Here is a 21,370-nt window from a genome sequence, read left to right as displayed (position 1 = left end):
TTGTTTTTAAATTATTTGTTAATAAAGTCTCGCTTCTTTTCTACGTACTCTGTCCTGGCGTCCTTTGTGGTGGGTGGATCCCAAAAGGGTAAAGATCTGGTTGGGGTTCAGGGGCGAGCCAATGCCGCTCCTGACAGTAGTAATGCTATGCAATTTAAAGAGGAAATATATATCTTCACTTACTGCTGTCAAGGCTTTCAGTGGTTTGTGTCTTCCCTTACGGTTAGCCAACTCCCAACTGTGGCTTGGCCTCAGAAACGTCTCTTCACGCTCACGATCGTCCACACACACCATCACCACATCAGTGGAGACCAGAATGTACTGATGGTGTGGGGTTGTGTCGCGCTCTAATACGGAAACTAGACTGAATGATGTAACCATTACAACCAATCCAGGTAGTTCATGACAGATAGGAGCTTGTTATCGACGTGTCCCTACAAGAAATAACAGAGCCAGCTGATAATGGAAAATAGGCTACTCGGTGTTCTCAATCCTACTCCTAGGAACCCACTGTCCTGCATATCTTCTGTCTATCCTTGCTCCAAACACACCTGGTTAGTGTGATTAACATGCTCTTGATTAAATCAGGTGTGCTCAGCTAATCAAAAGTGCCATTGATGAGTTCAGTCAGGTAGGTAGAGCAGGGAAAGATGGAAAATGTGCAGGACAGTGGGCCTCCAGGAGCAGGATTGAGAAACACTGGCACATGATCTAGCTTGACACCTAGTCTAACCACTGTATTTCAATACACATGGAGGACATACAGAAAACATCTAATGTAAAATATAGAATGAACTCGTGACTTGAATTGAATGATTTTAATTGCCGCAAAATATGTAACACAACACATTTTCTGATGCCTCCTAGAGTCAGCATTTGTGAAGTTTAGATAATTGCCAAACTGTGGAACTGATACCACAATGCAGTGGATAAGTACATAATTTCTGCTTTTTGCCTTATTTTCTTCAGTTACACAGATGTCATGATGTATCGTAGATAATTGTCTCGCAAAGTATCGAGTATTGCAGAATCGCAGTATATACCATCGCGTGATCCCATCGTTATCGTGGGCAACGTATTGTGATAGTATCGTGAGTTACTCTGTGATTCCCACCCCTAATGTGAATAGAGCAATGACACTGCCAAAATGTGGCATAGATACTCTGTTGGACACACTAGCTTCTGTGTCACATATTCAGGGGTTTTGACCTTCAGATATAAAAGCCTATGACTTCTGCAAAACTTCTTTCATTTGAGTGACCCTTGGGCAGGGAGACAGTCTTGATACCTTCAGTTCAGCACTGTGATGAATGGCTTTTGAGTTATGAGCCCAATTAGTCACGGACTTCAGCTGCCCCTGTAAGTCACGTGACCACACTGCTTTGTCTCAGGCTGCCCAGTAACGTCAGACACGGAGGGTGGGGGGATGTGCGCAGTTAGAGAGATAAGGAGGCTCACAGCAACTCCAATAGGAACAGTAGCAATGCACACACACATAATTCAAACATGCAACCACACGTGGCATCCTCTTCAGGAAATGCACACAGATCTAGTTTTCACTGTGCTCGCCGCACTTTTTGCTCATGGACTCTAGTGCCTCTACTGGATGCCCAGCCACTGTGGTGTTTCATCACTTGGAGTATTGGACGTCTGCAGCAGTGCATCAATACAACATAAAGAAAGTCATTGCATCGGCAATTCTGGGCCCTGAGGACTTCAATAAGCACCCCTTCAAAATAACATTATAGCAGTTTATTTAAGGAAGGTTGTGAGCCAGAGATTTATGTAATCACTTCAGTTATATCAATCAATTTATTAACAACAAGAAATGATTAACACAAGCATTTCTTTAGGTAGCTCATGTCTTGTGTACCATACGTGCTTGTATGTGATACACTTGCCATTTGTAAAGCTGCATGTATTTTCTTCCACTTCCAAGCTACTACAGGTTACATATGTTAAAATGTGATTTATACTGTACAGATGATGCTAATATGACCTAAATGTTAGTCAATTCAATCAAAGTGGAGCAGCACTCCAAATAGGTAGTAGTGTATGAGGAAGCTCCTTGGGGCCGTTCAAGGGAAAACTGACTGCAGGGTTTATTTGATCTGTAAGGCCACTCTACAGCTCACTCAATAATTTGTACTTAATTGCTTTGGATTTCTCTGAGCCACTTCCTTCTAAATTCATTTTGCACGATGGAGCCAAAGGGCCTTAGAACTTCTGTCTTCCCTCTGCTTCTGTCTGCCTTTTATGCTGTTTTGTTTCAAGAACAAAGCTGTTTGTACTGTAATACAATTTATTTTAATTTGCCAAGTATGTTAACAGCTAAAAATCTAATTAAATGGAAATCCATTAGCCAAAACAGTTTCAGAACTTTTCTTATTGATTGGTTACACCCATTTTATATTAAGCAATCCTTCAAAATCCAGCACATACATTTTTAAAATTCAAATTGTTTGCTACAGACAGAATTTTTGGGCAGCAGCTCTGTAATATCTCTGCTATTGGAATAGATTCTTCATATTAATATTTTCACAAGACTCATTTTTGTGTGAATGAAATGCTCTGTAGTTCTAATCCTCCTCAGTGCAATAAACTCTTTGAAATTTGTACTAACAGTCTCTAACACTGCATATAGTGCCTTAAACGATAGATAACAATGACTACGGACAAAGCAGAAAGTTTAAATGACAAGAAATGATACAATTAGATTAGTTTTTGTGAGTGCTAACATGAGAGTCTGACTGAATAATAATATTACAGTAATATTATAATAATATTACTTTGGTGTGTGGCTAGAGTTGGGGGTGTTTCTGTCTAGTTACAGAATTCTTTATTTTTTCTTTGTAAATACATTCTCTACAGTAGGGTTGCAATTGCAGAAATGGTTGCAGTTACTCATCTGATATGCATATTTTTATTAGGTCTTCAGCAATTTGTACATTTCAGTATAACCCATTAAGCCAACTACAAGATTGCATTACACATAATATTACACCATATGCAGTATGGGTGGCATTTGATTATTTGGATGCCTACAATAGATATCATAGTCTGAACCATGATGTCACACCGTGTTGATTTTGGAGACAGTATGGGGGAAGAGGGGGTTTGTCTTTTAAACTTTCTTACTTCCCGACAGACATACAGTGATGCTAAGCTCAGACACATTAGCAGTGACAGTGTAAGAGCAGGATGCATCTGCATGGGAAATTATCTCTATTTTTTCTTCTTTTTGTATGACTTTGGCTGGAGGGCAGGGGAGAGGCAGGCAAGGATTCAATCAGCCTTTTGCCAATCTACCTTACAGCTACTACCCACCGCTCCATAAATATTATTCCATTATAAAACAGATTTGCTCTGTTCGTTTCTTGAGGTGCATTACCTCTGACTCAGTTCTCTATAGAGAGACAGCACAGAGTGGCTGGCCTACCTACAGTATATGCCATTACCATGACATGGGACTTTTAATATGTTTTACATTTCAGGCATGTTTATAGATAGCTTTTTTGTCAGACTAATTAAACAGCAAGTTAAAAGCATGAAAGATGAGAATACAGCAAACAAAAAAGCCATCTTTGTGATCACAACAGTATATCACAAGATATTTCAGTGTTTACATATGAAAATAAGCTGCTCTTGCTTTAAACTTGTTTGCTGTCATAAATAAATGATCAAGTATACATATTGTGCTGTTGAGAGGCAACCAATTTAAGTTCAAGTGTGTACCATGACAGATTTTGGTGCACTGAACCTTAATTGAATTCATGTTACTTGCTGACAAATTAATTATTTAACATTGGTTTTATTCCACATGTTTGTTTCATGATACTGATTTCTTTATGTTTGTTCTGGTTAATACCTATTTCAGGATTAACAAGTTCTTATACACAGTAATGGAAGTTATCCATGAGCATATAATGAACCTCATTCAGACTATGTACTGAGTTCCAGGTTTAAATTCCTGCAGTTGTCTGTGATATGTTACTTGCTGATGTAAACCAAACTTACTACCAGCCAGAGCTTTTCATTACAGTGAATGGAAAACTATAAACTCAGCTTGAAAAAATATGTATTCTTTTATATCCATATCCATGGGTATTTCTCTGATCAGTGAAACACACCAACACTAATGGAGAAAAAGCCTTGTGAGTATAGCAATTTATGGTTTGTGCATGATTAATTTTAATTGTTGTGAGATCCAGGGTCATATTTACATATGCACGCAGTATCCGTGTGTGCACGGAGTGTAGATCAATATCACTTTTTACCTCACACAGTAACAACTTCAAAAAACTCATTTGTGGTTTGAATCAGTAGTACATATTTCAGAGAGAGGTAATGTGGAACAGTCTGTGAAGTCAAGGTCACCAGTCTACAGAGCAGCCCTCAAGAGCCTCCTCCTCCCTAAAAGCATTAACAATAAAGACCAGACCAGCACAGCATAAAAGAGATAAGTTATTATTGTAATTTTCATTATTATTAGTATAATCAATTTGGCTGATGCCTTTATGCACTGTAGAGTGGAAATTTAGGAGATCAGTGAGGCAATTGGCTTTTGAAAGGGAAGCCAGGTGAAGATGAAGACTTCACATGAAGATGAAGATGCAGTGTTATTTGAGGCTGGCACTCATTTATCTCAAGTTAAGCCACAAGATTAACTTTCAGTGCTTGAAAATACAGTACATGGAAATTAGCATTCAAACAGAGAAACACTTGGTGCATGATCAGAAGAAGCATACAAGCAAATTCTACAAAATCATGAAAAAGGAGCAATACTTCATTTATTTTTAGTATTTGAAACAATGTTTAAATGGATTCTTTTCCACTTTCAATTGGATAATGTGAATGAGAGGCCATGTCCCTCCAGCTACCTCCCTTGTTTGCTTATTGCTTGCACTCACTAGTGCTATTATAAATTTAATCAGAATTTCTGAGGGGATCATCTTTTGATGACATTGTTTTTTGTTTAGGTGTGATGGTTTGACTTTACTTTTGGGAGTATTTTTCTCAGAGGTTGTTCTGGTAAGTGTACTTACCTGAGCTATAAGTGGAAAGATTTGTCAAGTCAGAAGCATATTGTCTTCACAATGCAACATATGTCACATATCATTATCCAGTTAAAACAATGTTATTGTACACAGCATTTGAAATCAGTGATTGCTAGCCTAGCATATATATAAACTAGCACAGGTGTCCTTGTTTGGTTTAAGTATATTTTTGTCTCTGCCTTGAGAGATTCAGTTTTCTATGATGAAATCCCTAATTTCCTATCTGCTGATGTGAGCCCCTAACCCTGGGAAACCATGCTCTCAACAGAACAGTCAACAATTGCAGCTGATTGTTGTAAGAGGGGATCATAAATACTAGGGGAGGGGACTAGGGGAGCATAAATAACCTCCCATAACAGCACCTGATACCCATGTAAAGGAACAAAACGTAAGCAAGAAATATTTGTTACCAAATGTTGGACATGGATGTAATGGCAAAAGGACAATGGAGGAGAAGGGATACATTTATTCTTAAGTTACAAGAAAGAATGTTGGGATGTTGTGTGGGCTGAGATGTGCATGGTTGGATGGTCAAGCTGTTCAGAGGTTTACATTTACATATTGTCATTTAGCAGACACGTTTATCCAGAATGACTTACAAAGAGTGAGTATAGGGATCTAACAATATGATATGAAAAATGTCACATAGAGGACGCTACAGACCATATTCAGACATGCATCAGCCTCAAACAGAGGCTGAGATACATGTACATGTATGCGCTAGGTAAGTGCAATGCAAGATACCCTATATGGTGAGGCAGAGATGAGGCTCTGTAAAAATCCAAGCACTGATCACTGCTGGGGCATGCTGTTAGCCATGACTATTATTGAAGCTGGGTCATACAAGCTGGACTGATCCTGTCTGGGCCTGGTAGTGGTGGCCAGTACGGGCGACTCCTGAACCTGGAGAGAACACCGGCACACCACCTTCTCCTACCCGGTTTACGCCTCCAGGAGGTCGGGTAGCCAGGTGTGTTGTTTATGGCCAGTATTTCCACAGGTAACGCTGATAAAGTATATGGTTCCAAGACTGTGATTGAATTGTCTCTAAGGGATAGTAGCTCTCATCGGGTATACGTGAATAGACATTACGACTTTTTAACACAACGTAGACAGAAGTGCGAAACACAGAAGCAGAGCTTGTACCGGGGCAAGCTGCGCGGCCGCCATCATCCCACCACGCACTACAACAGAGAGAGTCACCCTGGAGTCACCTAGCACCTACGCACGTGTCCTATTCATCATCTTCAGTTCGGCTTTCAATACAATAAACCCGGTCAGTCTCTTCAATAAACTGGTGGACATGAGCACTGACCCCTGCATATGCTACTGGGTTCAAAGCTTCCTCTGGAGAAGACAACAGAGGGTTAAATAGCCTTTCATCTCGCCATCTGACCCTCAGCACAGGCACCCCCCAGGGCTGTGTCCTCTCACCCTGGCTCTTCTCCCTTTACACACACCACTTGATATCCCACCACAGCACAGTCACCATTCTAAAATATGCAGATGACACAACTATAATTGGACTTATAACCAACAACAACAAAGACCAATTGTAGTGAATGGCGAGAGCAGTCACCCCACCCAGCCTCAAACCTGAGTCTATGGGGTACCAAACTGCAGCTTTGACCGCAACGCTAAAGAGCCAGGCTTGTTGGTATGGCAGTCAGAGCGCATACTCAACTGTACTGACAGCACTCTGTCACACCGATACCATGACCAGGTAGCCCAAGCAGTCACTTGGTGCCTTGATAACGACCTCCAGCTCAACACATCTAAAACACAAGAACTGATTATGGATTGCAGGGACAGCCCCCTCCCCAAAACCCTCAAATACATTTCAGGAGAACCCATAACCGTCACCGACTCATTCAAATTTCTTGGCACCCACATCACCTATACACTCAAATGGAACATCAGCACTGACCACGTTATCAAAAAGGCCCAGCAGAGATTGTTTTTCCTAAGACAGCTCAAAAAATTCAAAGTAAAACAAAGCCTCCTCCTTCAGTTCTACAGAGCCATCATTGAGAGCATACTCGCTTCATCCATAACAGTTTGGTACGGCAGCTCGGACAGTCACACACGCAAAAAACTGCAGTGCATAGTCAATAAATCATCCAAGATTATTGGCACCCCCCTCCCATCAGTTGAATCACTATATAACAAATGCACAATCAAAAGAGTAAAAAAATAATCTCTGACCCCTCACATCCTGCTCACCACCTCTTCCAGCTGATGCCCTCCAGGAGGCGCTATAGGTCCCTGCCCGCCAAAACATCCCATTTTAAAAACAGTTTTTTCCCCACTGCAGTAAGGAGTCTGAACACTTCTTTCTAACCCTGACAGTGGTACCGGCACTTAAATCTCCTGTGCCAATCTTGTAAACATTGTCTGTGAATCCTGTCTTGTGGTATTTGTGAATTCTCCTGTGTCAATCTTGTAAATAGTGTTTGTGAATATTGTCTGTGAATTTTGTCTTGTAGTATCTGTGAACATTGTCTGCTGTGCTAGTCATTGTCTCTAGTGTCTAATGTGATGTTGAATGTCAAATGTGATGTTGATATCTGCCTATGTTTAATGTTACTGACACTGTTGAATTGAGCTTACCCACCATGCTGTACCGAAAGTAAATTCCACCGACCTCGGTCGTGTGGTCATTAGATTCTGATTCTGATTCTGTATTTTGCACCTGTCCGAATGTGACATAGCTCAGTAAGCTACTATAGCAATGCCACTTTCTGTGCAAGCAATGGTTATAAATAGACTGGCTATTATAAAAAAATTATGTTCTGTAAATATCAATGGGACTGCCATATGCGAGGAGCTGTAAATTACATGTTGGTGCATTAGGCACCAAGTTTTGAGTGCTTCAGATGGCTGCTGTATATTGCTGTAAGGGTAAAGTTTCAAGTGTTCAATGTTGTCATGGTGACCTATCTTAAGAGTAGTTCAAATCTTAGCTATTGGCTGTGCTTCAGCAGATACCTAACCTACCAAAGTGTACTGAGTCAGAATCTTTGGTGAGGAGAGTATCTTTAGTTGGAGGCACTCAAAATGCAAAATGTCAAAAACTGCATGCCAACATATGTGTATGTCACAAAATTTGAATTCATGCAAATAATCGACATAGTTCATCAGCCTCAGTCCACTAGTCTCCCCCTTGTGGCTTTTAAGGATTAACCTAACAAGTTTTGCAGTCACATTGTCTGATGAGCCATTTTTGGTGTCACTTTTAATTAGACATGACAAGCCCACTGAGGGTGACCCATGACAAACGGGTGTTGTGCTGTGAGCTATGATGAGCACACTGGGCCCAGACCTGATGCTGCTTTATTGTAACAGAAGGACCAGAGTGGGAGTGTTGAAGCAATGGCATGTAGTCCATGGGTGACTGGTGATTAAAATATGTTAAAACTGTGGATTGGATATTGACTTAGTTCAATGATTCAAAGCTTCCCTCCCAGTAACTGTTGCCAACAACAATCTTTACTGAATAAGTATGTACATTACTTTGAAGAAGATATTAGTGGTACAGCAGCATCCCCACCATCGAGTAGCATAGATGCAAAGTTACTATATATTCATGCGCTGTGATGTTGTGTTAAAGTGACAATAAACAGGAATACTGGTGGAAATAATCACAATAATAATCACATTACATCGCTTCATTTAAATTTCACAGTTCATCATTAAACACTGCCCATTTGTTGAGTATCGAATATATAATATGACATTACATGCCACTTAAATTGAAGAATGATCATATCCTAAGTAAATTTATTTAATGCCAACAGCATGCACAATTTGTCAGACACCTCATGCCTTGCTACCACAGATCACTGTTCTTTACTGATAGCTGGTGGAGTGGAAGAGCTGTCTGAATGCTTGGTTGTTTAGTGGAGGTGATGCTCTTACAATAAAGGCCTGCTTGCAATCACTACATTTATAATAACAGCCTCCTTTTCAATGCTGTTAAATGTGTTACATTCTTTATATTTTGCTAATGAATATGTCCATCTCAGACTTCAGCTGTTAGTTACAGTTAAAAGTTGGAAAGACAAGAGAGTCTGTTTTGAAATGGAGATGAAGAAAATCCATTTTACAATGCATTGCCAATCACAATGCACCATTTCCTCTGTTGATACCACTGTATTTTTGTGAATTCTGCTGTGAACAGAGAGCCTTTACTATTTTATACCTTTAAAGTGCAGACTTGCATCCATTTACCTGTTCATGCTCAGTATGAGCTCCTATAATGAAAATATGACAGGTGCACTAACCTCAGAAAAGTGCAATATGTTTATGTACAATAAATATACCTCAAGTTTGAAGAGTACTCGCTGCTAGTGTTCTTTCAGTTCAGGTAAAGAAGATTTAATTATTTGCATCGGCAAATCATATCTTTTCTCTGACTTCCTAGATTTTGCTTTTCCCTGTGTTGACATCTGCACTGTAGGTCACGTGTCTTGTGTTCAGGCTTGATACAAGCAAATTAGGGTTGCCGTTCCTGTACATTCCTGTATGTCCACGTTAATGTTTTTCATTTTTATACACAGCTAACATACACACACACACCTGCATTGCTGCCATTTGGCCCAGATTTGTTCTTGAGTGATAACAGAAGAGAACTGAATTGTCAGTCTTTGAAAGGTCACTGCTGTATGTTAATTAAAGAGGACTGGAACTGATAATGAATAAGGTCAGACCTTGTTGGAAGGTGATACCATATCATTTCCACCCTCAGAAAATGTACCGTCTCCTGACTGTAAGCTGTGGAAGGGATGAGCTGAAATATGATCATATAGTGTTTTTGCACTTGTGCCTTCCACAGTCTACATAAGGATGTTGACAAAATAAATAGTAAAGAAATAAATATTATTTCATTTTGTTCCCTTAAACTGGAGTGTGAAATATTTCTGTAACGAAAGAGTCAGAAGACCCAAGTGCAGAGCTCCAGTACTTTTAATAAAGAGTCCAACAAATCCAACAAATCCAAATCAGAATCTTCAAGAATGGTCAAAACACAAGCCAGGGTCAGAGAACATGGAGAGCAACCAGGAGTCCAACCAACCAATCCAAATCGCCAGACAAAGAGCAGGGTCAAAAGACAGGCAAACAGATCAAAAACAGGAACTGAGCAAAGTATAAACACCAAGGAACTGGTTCACTAAAGCAGAGCAATACCTCACAAAGAGGTGCCTGAACTGCAGTCCTTAAATACCCCAGTGGTGATTAGGTGAATTTGCTGCAGGTGGTAAAAACTCAGGTGACTCAGAGCGTGGGCGTGGCTGAACAGGGGGTTGGCTGGAGGCAGGTCTGACAATTTCATGGGTTGGTGTCTGAATATTAGAGTATTGGAGTGCTGTATGTTGCATGAAAAGCTCTGAGAGCTAGCAAAACTCATGCTTTATAAATTAAACAAAATGGTGTTAATTTACAGATTGGTATATATGCCTTGCGATCGCCTCTAGCAATACAATCATAGTAAATACTGGTCATGATACAAATATACTGTATGTGTCCATAGAAAGAAAAACTAAGGCTACTTATCAAAATCAAAATCAAAAGTCTACCAGTTTAGAATAGACGTGCAATGAATATGAGATAAAGGGCACATGAATCCAACAATAATCCAAATTAAATCTACTCTTCCTAATCTTCCATCATGGTTTCACAGATGAAACTGAAATTGAGCTGTCTCTTTGAAAACAATCTTTTAGATTTATATAACTTTAAAACTACCAAAAACCGTAAATCATTCCCCTCAAAACTCTCAGCTGTCTGTCAAATGTATCTATTGAATTAAAATCAAAGAGGTCCATTATTTGAAGCTCAAACTAACTACTGTTACATATACCCTGCTGGTTACCTCCTAAGTTGGCCTCCTTGTAAAGACATCTGTGCAATCTTCATTTTGATCTTTTGGAAGAAACAGACATCGACGTGTTCTCATGCTCTCTCTACTCATGTCTCTCCACCTTCTTCTTCTTCTTCTTCTCCTTTTGGGTCTACAGCTCTTCCCCCATACCCCCTCATTTCTCCTTCTCCCTCTGCTCTTTTTCATTCCACTCCATATGGTCCTGTACTGAGTTTGCTTTCCAGCTTTGTTCATCTGTCCATATTCCTCACTTTTTCTCTCTCTCACATTTTCTATCTCCTCTGCCCCCCCCCCCCCCCCCCATCCTGCCACACACACACCCACACACAAACACACAAACACACACACACACACACACACACACACACACACACACACACACACACACACTCAACCCCATTCCCTACACTCCTGGCTCCTAGCCAATTGTTTTTTCTGTTTGAGATGATGAAGCCATGCTTGATCTCTGCCCTGCATGTCAGTGAGTCACAGATGTCTGTGTCATCATAGAAATTGACAGAACACAGGCATTAACAATCCTGTTTCCAGACTATGCATTTCCTGGGCTTTTCCTCATGTTTTTTCTTTCCCAACCATGCAGAGTTCCACTATAAACAAGTTGCAAGGAAAACATGGTACAGTAGGTGATAAAGTGTCCACTGGGTGGAGTAGAAGTATAGAAAAAATAGCCGGGGAGGCACTGATATGTCTGTGAAACTCCACATTTCAAATTCAACAATTTCATGTATGTCAGCTGTCCATAGGTATAGAAAATTTTCAGGCACAGAGCGAGGACATGCTAAAAATGTTTATGATAGCTGGTGGAGTGGAAGAGCTGTGGCAAACCATGTCAACAATCATGACATATTGAATATGTCCCAAACCGATCATTGTAGATATTATTTGGGGGTGTGACCCTTCCCATGTGAAATTTAAAATTAAGAAAGTTAAAATTTTACATATACTTTTTGAGAGCCCAGGTGTGTATCAATAAAACGAGCATTTATTTACTTTTTGTTTCCAGAAATAATTATGGAAAACAACTTTATTTATTGGTTGTATGAAAGTTTGCATTTTGGATAAAATTACAATTTCATCCTTGTGCCTTTAAATTACAAATAATTAACACATAATTGCATTCCACTTATGATAATATTGTCCAATTGAGCTATCTCAGCTACACAAACATTTGGCTTGCTTTGACTCAGGGACTGTTTGTTCCAAATAACATACTAAAGCATACTTTAGCATACTAAAACAAGGTGTTTCTCTTATTTGCCAGAGTATTTTTTATTAAACTTGAATCTCAATAACTGTCAATGTTACCACTACATTGCAGCAGTTATTAGCTAGCATAGTGTCTTCTAAACATTCTGCCTATCTGGTAAAGCTGTCAGATAGAAAGCCTGATAACTGACTACACCTAGCAGCAACACCCATCTGTACTATGCCCTTGACAGATATTGATAATGAGTGTACAAAGGAGGCAAGTTTAAAAGTTCAAAACGTCAGCACATGTATGTTCATGCAGTCCCATTAAATTTATTTTCGGCTTGCTCAACACTGGGACAATGTGCTGCAGAATATGCAATCATGTAACTATTTTAGATTTAGGTTCTCATCCAGTGAGAGGAAAAGTAACATTAGCTGTATAACTTTGTATCCAAGGTAGCAATAATGTGTTGAGTTTCTTTCTCAACGCTTGGATATGATGACTTTTAAGGGCCAACATAGAGCAAGTTTACATCTTTAATGGCTATGTTCTTAAAATTTTGAATAGCTTCAAAATATCCAATCAGATGATAAATGTGCATCTGAGCTCTCCATTTAATTATTTTGCTATTTATTTAAAACAAATAAACCAATAGAACTTTACAAAATTACATGAAAAAAAAACAACAACCAGAAAGTCTAAACTTAAAAAGGTAGTGAAAGTAAGGAATAAATCAAATAAAATCTGCAAGAAGACTGCAAAAGGCACATTTAGTTTCATTATACATAAATATTTTGTATTTGTTTTATGTTGCACTCTCTCATCTGTATTGTTAGAGAGCACAGACACAACCACACGCTTCATGAAGGCCTTCATTTTAGCCTAGTTTGTTTGCCTTCATACTGTTCTCTGTTCCTTTTGATCCTTGTCCTTACGCTTTATTCTCCCTTTCTTAAAAAGATTGTATCATGCTCTAATTAAGCATATCAGGGTAATGTCTGTGCTTCTTTTCAGTCCCTTGTCCTGGTCATCTGGGGACAACCACTCCACTATGCACACTATGGGGCCGTATTCTCCCATTCACGTGTAAGTCCTTTATTGCGTGCCTCCAGTTATATGCATTTCAGTTACGCGTATTCTCCCCAACGCACTCCAATCACGCCCACTGCGCTTAACAGGATGAAGGCAGGCTCATGAAAGAGGCGTGATTTATTTAAAATAGAAGTAGACTGAGTCACAACCTCGTTTATTTTGGCTGTCAGGAAAATGTGCAACGTGGACTTATGCATTTACCATGTGAATGTCATTGAAATCCATTCAAACCATAAACCAGACTCTGATTCTGAAAATAAATGCAAAGGAAGAGCTATATTACGAATCGGCACAAAGAAAAGCATACGATTCTATGTATGCCGACCGCCGACTTAAAAGGCAATATGGTGTTTTGGCATGTAGTGGTGCTTGACTTACTACAGCCTTCAGAAGGGCGTAGCTGAAAAGCGTGTAAGTCAAAGGCAGAATACGCATAAATGGTGTTTACATAAGAAACGCCCAGATTTTGGGGTTGCTCCGCCCGAAGCGTGTAACTGCCCTCATGGCGTGCAAATCATAGACTTAAGTCAAGGGGAGAATATGCGTTGCCTGAAAAGTGTGTAGCTGTGCGCTTTTTTGACTTACACGCATGGGAGAATACGACCCATGGTGGCTTAGCCTTCAACCAAGGGATAGTATGTTTCAGTATTGACCGTATCAAATCCAATCCTATGGTGCTTTGTTGGGATGAGCCAGACAAGTCTCTGCTTGTTCTTAAGTTTTCTTATTCCTTGCCCTCTGCAAGATAGAGAGGCCTTGTTTTTCTCACCCCTGCTGGTTGCCCAAATCACCTCAATTTGCTCCAGCAATCAGCAAGAGTGCAGCTGCTGGGGGGATGGGGTAGAGGGAGGTGGGGGAAGGGGAGCGGAGGGTGAAGATTGAGTGGGGAGTTGGTTTGTGTGTGGTGTACGTGTGTGTGTGTGGGGTGGTAAAGGCAAGAATGTTCATTATAACACAGAAATGATGACTGTGGCTCTGTGAGAGTGAATGCAATTGGCCTCCCTTTTTCAGCTGGGCCACTGATGCATGTGCATGCATATCCCTGGCAGCAGTGGGAACCACCGTGATGAAAAACTGAGCTTCTAAACCTCTCCATCCTTTATTTTCTCCGCTCAATGGGGGATAAAGCTTGCGGGGATTCCAGACTGCACAGACTTTTCTGCCAATCTTAGAAACATCTGTTACCTTTCAATCGTGCCATGATTGAGGACCAGCTTGCTTGAAAAGAGTGGCGGACAAAACATGGAGGGAAAATAAAGAACAAAAGAGGGCTAACCGTTTTGCAGACATAACACAAAATTTATCGTTTAAATTATCGTTGTCTTCCCTTCCAACAAAGTTATGTTTTGCTGCTGTCGTTTTTTTGCACCTCAGATGTAGCTGATGCTGCTATAACTCCAGATATGTCTCACAGAGAGACAATCAATCTCAGTAGCTCAAGGAGATGGAGAAGAAACAAATCCTCATCTAATTATGAAACTTAATAAACTCGCTGCAAAGGGAATACATATTTTTGTTTCCTTTTGGCGGATGCTCTTTCCCAGGGTTCTGACAGGCTCATCAAAACAAATATTTTAAAACGTTTTCACACTCATTACTGTGCAACACCTTGGGTATTCAGGATGTACTATGTCACGGTGGTAATTGAAAGCTTTTCACTCATTTCGCAGATGAGCAGCAAATAAGAGTGCCCCATCGAGCCTAGTACTCAGTTATTGGCCTCATTACTCTATCACACACTTAAATTACTGTTATGTCCGCAGCACTTGTGGGTTTTCATAAATTGTGTGGATGCTTCCAACAGCGTGTTTTTCTGCTTTCAAATGTACTGGGTGTAATTAATCAACCACATAAATCTATGCCTCAGCCTTTGGTCTATTGGTTTACCTTTTGAATGCATCTTTCTTGTGTTGTGCCCCTTTGAATGCATGATGAGCCGCTATCTGGGGATGCCTCAAGCCTCATTCTGCAGAAGGACATGCTACAATTGCTCACATTGCAAGTTTGCCTCTCCTCCCTTCTCAGTGGCACCAGGGCACAACAGTGTATCGTTCTCCAATAACAGCCTCCCTCACGTAATTATGACCCTTTTTTGGAGAGGCTTAGGGGCTACCTTCGGGAGAGATCAGAGCCAGAACAGATCACCAAAATGTGAAAGGAAGTTTCTCTGAGGCTCATAAGCACAGTGCTTGAGAACCTCTGTCATGCTAATCAATAAAAGGATATATATGTGTGGGCACGTTTGCATATGTACATGTTTATGTGTTGTGAGCACTACAGAATATTGGGTGTAATGATTGTCCTCCATGATAAAACAGTTGTGTTACTGACATTGAAAAGTGAATTAGGGGAAGGCAAAGAATAGATATCTTTGCAGACACACAGAATAGATAGCTTTACAGACACACAAAATCTATTCTCATCCATAATGGTATGATCATTGTTAGAATGCAATGTATTGTGTTTCACAGATATGCTTGACTTCTCTCATAAAATGTTAAATATTTAAGAACCATTGATCCTTAAACTGTGTATGAATAAGCTCATTATACTGCAGAAAACTTGGAGGTAGAGAAATCAACAGGATCTTTGCTGGGACTTTAATTGAGCCTGCACTTAATAGAGGTACAGTAGGTAATAGATACATTAACAAAGAAATAATGGCAAATATCCTCTCACATGACTTCACCTTCACCCAAGTGTGGTGTCAGGTGTTATCATTAAAATGAATCATTTCAATATATGTTAATAATTTGTCCATTGGCAATTTTGCACAGCCATGTGTTTTGCAGAATATGCAACATTTAAATCAAAACAGAGGTACTTTGGTCATCAGTACATATAGTAAAACTGCCACTAATATACAAGTTGATCTGGTTTGTAGTCATTGTATTGTTATTCCCTCATTGCTTGTAGTGTACATCTCTAGGTACTTTTTTTTGCCTATATTTACATTTTTATTGTAGGAATAAACTCTTCCAAGTATATTGGTTGATTTTGCACCACTGATAGCTTGTGATAGAAAAGACTTTGGGTAATCAAGTAATTCCACTGAATCCCAGAGAGATACAACATAACATAGCATAACATAACATGACATGACATAAAATAACATAACATTCTTTCCTAATCCTGGGTGGACAAAGCTTTTATTTGACCCTCAGCTATTAGCTATTTTCTGGTCATTTAACCAAATTTAATCCTTAAATTACCCATAATAACAAAACACAGCAGGATTTTGGATTTGTGCTGAAATTGCAGTTTGTTCTTCAGTCTCAGTTCTGAGGTGGAAGAGGTTTTCTACTGTCCACTTTAGCCTTTAATGGCATGATTAAATGGCTCAGAATATCTGGAAATATCTTGCTACCGTGAAGGGCCACAGTGGAGTGCTGGTCAAAAGGATTTTGTGTCCGTAAGGTTTAAAGCACAAAGCCTCAAGGACAGCTAGGCAACAGTGTTTACATTTTATATACATTTTGTAAAAGAGTCTTGTGGATTCTTCCCCAAGAAACTCAGAGATAAATACATTTTTTTCCTTGTCACTTTTCCTTTGAAAGAACTTTGTAGAAATCACTCCAGGGGGATCCAGCCATCAGCATTGAGTTTGTGAATCATGAGAAATCATTAGAAACAGGGTCGAAATTTTGATATGTTTGCAGGCTGGAGGCTAAGTGGAATCTGCTTTTATAGTAGTCGTTTTGCCAGATGGTATTTCCCGCTAATTTTCATCTTTATAAAAGCATATAAAAAAGGGAAAGACAGTTACCAAAACAAGTATTGTCCTACACAGTACAAGAAATATGTTACTTGCATTAAATTCAAATAAGGGAATTGGATTTTGTGGTTTCAGTGCAAGTGCCAAGGGGAATAGCTGACAGGAGCTCCATTTGTCTTCAATGACAAAAGGACATGTGATGATACTCTTTTACTGGTTCAGATTATGATGAAAAATTATTTAGCTATGCTGAGAGGCCTTGATATGTGCTAACTGTCTTAAAGCACATTTTTTTTTAATGTTATCACCGGTTCCATGTTGTGTTTTATTTTTGGCTGCGATCTACACCGATGAGCCAAAACATTATGACCACCTGCCTAATATGCTGTTGGTCCTCTGTGTGCCGCCAAAACAGCACCGACCTGCCGAGGCATGGACTCTACAAGACCCCTGAAGGTGTCCTGTGGTATCTGGCACCAAAACATTAGCAGCAGAGCCTTCAAGCCCTGTAAGTTGTGAGGTGGAGCCGCCATGGATCGCACTTGTCAGTCCAGCACATCCCACAGATGCTCAATCAGATTGATAGCTGGAGAATTTGTAGACCAGAGCAACACCTTGAACACATCATCATGTTCCTCAAACCATTCCCGAACAATGTGTGCAGTGTGGCAGGGCGCATTATCCTGCTGAAAGAGGCCACTGCCTTCAGGGACTACCATTGGCGTACCTGGTCTGCAATGATGTTTAGGCAGGTGGCACGTGTCAAATTGACGTCCACATGAATGGCCAGACCCAGGGCTTTCCAGCAGAACATTGCCCAGAGCATCACACTCCCTCCACAGGCTTGTCATCTTCCCAGAGTGCATCCTGGTGCCATCTGTTCCCCAGGTAAACGGTGCACATCTATACGGCCATCCATGTGATCTAGAAGAAAACGGGACTCATTGGACCAGGCGGCCTTCTTCCACTGCTCCAAGGTCCAGTTCTGATGGAGTAAGTACAGTTAGTATGATATATGAGTAAATAATTATTATACTTCCAAACATAGGGACTTCCAGACATAGGCAGCTCTAAAACCACATCAGAGGCAATGTGAATGCAGGTCCACCATCTCCATCTTTACAGTGAGAAGGATGGGAGTGGATTTACATAACTGTCATCCCCTTTAAGTGCCACCCTTACCTAGCAGCTTTAAATCCAGCATAATTACTGTTAAATTTATGGACCTCAGACACACACACACACACACACACACACATACACACACACACACACACACACACACACACACACACACACACACACACTATTATTGGCAAGATTGACTACAAACGAATTTCTTACCCCTACATTAGTTGTTATGGCTTTTATGTTAATGATTGCTTTGAGGCATTTTGTTTAGATACATGGCATTTTTCCATTTTTATGTTGCTCTGATAGGAGAAGTAGAATTTCCTTGAATAGCCTACACCATGTTTTGGGTGATAATAAGTTCACGCTAAATTTGGAATTAACCCCCAGTAAAAGTTTGATTCTCTTGTTTGTTTTAATATATCAGGCTATTGGTTGAGAGTCCTGCCTGCTACAAATGTTTTCCAGTGATTATCAGTGAGGTGAGAAGAACTGTAATTGAAGGCCTATATCATTCATTTACAATGCAACACTTCATGCATTCGAGCACTTTCTGCATCTTACTCATTATGTGTGGTTCAGAGCCTACCCCTGTCCTACTTACAATAAAATTCGACATACAGGACACATTGATTTCTCCAATGTCAGCTAGGAAATCAGAAGTGTCAATATACTGTACTACCTATCTATCCAGTTAAGCTACCTTTTGCTTGAAATTGATATTTTTGATTTTATGGCTACTTTATTTGCTGAAGTTTGACTTTATTTGTACATTTTCATAATCCACATGAGTATAGCTGTATGCTTCCAAAAATCAGGGAATACCTTACTTTATTTCTTACTGGCAACTATTGGTTATTTACTGTATTAGTCAACATGCTATATAACTGGATAATTTTCCTAATGAAACATTGTTCTGTCTCATCTGTAAGACTAAAGTTTATTGCTTTGTCTGTGCATACAGTATATCATCCCAACAACATAATATTATAATGCCCCAGTAAAGATCAAATATAGCACATGGCAAGACCAACGTAAGGTTAGACTTCACTTTGTGGAAGCCTTGGTTGAATCGTGATTCAAAAAGCAGGAACATATCATCCTAGCAAACCATCTTATAACAGATAATACAAAATGCTTAACTATAAGATGCAAATTTTTGTCATTGTGAAGACCTCAAGAATCACTCAAATGTATATCTTGTTTGTAGTTACAATGAAAATTTGAATATGCCTTATCCCTCACCTCTCCTGACCTGCCAATGTTAACAGATACTATGCTTAGCACTCTACCAGCAATTATGTGCTGGCTCAATATGGCTAGCTCAAATAAGAGAGTGGAATGCACTAGTATTAATTTCACATCCTTTTATGCTTTTGTTTCCTTCTATAAAGCCATTATGTTAGGGTACTTTGTATGAATGTAGTTTGTAAGTTCTTGTAAGTCACCTAAAACCTGAGAATGGCAAAGCTATCCTTCATTCATCAAGGCTGTTTCCATCCAGCATATTACACATTTTCAATGGAATTTCTGGGTATGAATGCCTGATTTGCATAGATAAAGTATGAGGGTCACATTCCTATGCTGAGCACATGGAGCAAGTCCCATGCTGAAACCAAAGACATGCAATACTGTTTCATTAATTGGGTGCAGAGAGCTTTTATTGCCTTTTGTCCATCTGTGAGGATTAGTATCAACACTTTATTGACAAATGTTTTTGTGCCCATTTTCAGTATTTTTTTAAATAGAGTGTTTGAGGAAGAAAAAAATCTCTTCCTGAAATCAGATTGCCCAGAGCCATTCAAAAATGGGAAGAAAAATGGGTTTTAGAAATAGGATGAGAGGCAGACATAATTCCTGGTTTCTGAGTCATTACTTTGCTGTGGCCACCAGGTAGTAGGCACATTTTGATGACTGCCATTGTGATGGTTATCAGTGTGAGTGGTGTCACTGTAAGGTGTGTCATCATGTCTGGTGTGGGGCAGGTTTGCAACAGTATTGCTGTACATCGCAAAAGATGGAAAAATGACATTTTCTCTCTTGACATTTGTGTTTTTAAACCAGGAACAATGGCATGATAATAGCTGCTATTGCCATGAGAAATTATAGTAATTTAATGTCTTTGGGTTTTAGTGTCCTGGTTCAGATTAATATATTTCAAATATCAACAATGAATGAAAAAAAAACATCATATTCTCATAAATGAAAAATCACGTTTTTGTATAAAAGGGGTATACATATAGTCATAAAACCATTGTTGTTTAAATGAACATACAGTGTGCTGTTTTCCCTTCTCTGTTTATCTCGGATGCAGAGCACTGTTCCACACATTTTCAAAAATGTGGCCCTTTTGGAGGTCTGAGGTTGGAGAGGCATCTCCTCCACAAGAAAGGATAGAAAGAAAGGACAGTCTACATTTGTTCCAATATACTTAAATGCAGATACTATATTGATCACAACAATTGCAATTAATATGTTACCTTATTCTTGTTGCAAGTATTAACCACAAAGTGAACCCACGCTGGTGTATGCATGATACGTGGGATCCTATGGGCATGCCTCCGTTGAGTGGCGGCTTATGCCATTAGAGAGTTATGCAAATTGTAAGCAATACATCTAAAAAAAGAAAGAAAGATCTTCAGAAATTTCTTTGGCGTAAAAAATTATTAATTTCTGCAGTAAAGAATGATTTACATTTGTGTGCAAATGAACTTCAGTTAACCAGTTAAGAGTGGCAGTAGTGGAGGTAAATCACACAGGCCCAGTACTGTCTTCAGACCTAAAACACTGCACCTCTGTTTTCCATGCTTGAACAGGGAGCCTTGACATATCAAGACTTACAGGAAAATTGTTTCGGATAAAGACCTCCGATGAAGCAGAAATATAGAAATAATAAGCTTGGAAAGTGTGATTTCATTATCAGCTACTGCATTGATGTCAAACTTGGTTCAAGCTAACAATGGTTCCTCTGGTTGGATAGACAGACATCATGATTCTTTTTGGATTGTGTAAAAAGCACAGTTTGTTATACATTACATATGGCCTACCTTTTTCTATATCTAATTTGCAATGGATTTTTACAGTGTTCAGTAGTGTTTTCACAGTGTTCAGCAGAGTAATGCTACAATGTAATTAGTCATTTCAACAGCGGCTCTTTATATTTAGCCTTGCCTACAACATGACTTTGGGTTGCACTGTGACCTAAAAGCATTGTACAGACACATGGGCCAGAGCGTGTCCTGTACAAAGCCTGATTTTTGACTGTTTCCTTTATTATTAGG

The sequence above is a fragment of the Megalops cyprinoides genome, chromosome 2, assembly GCF_013368585.1.
Source record: "Megalops cyprinoides isolate fMegCyp1 chromosome 2, fMegCyp1.pri, whole genome shotgun sequence".
Lineage (NCBI taxonomy): Eukaryota > Metazoa > Chordata > Actinopteri > Elopiformes > Megalopidae > Megalops > Megalops cyprinoides.
Note: the sequence above shows the minus strand (reverse complement) of the source record.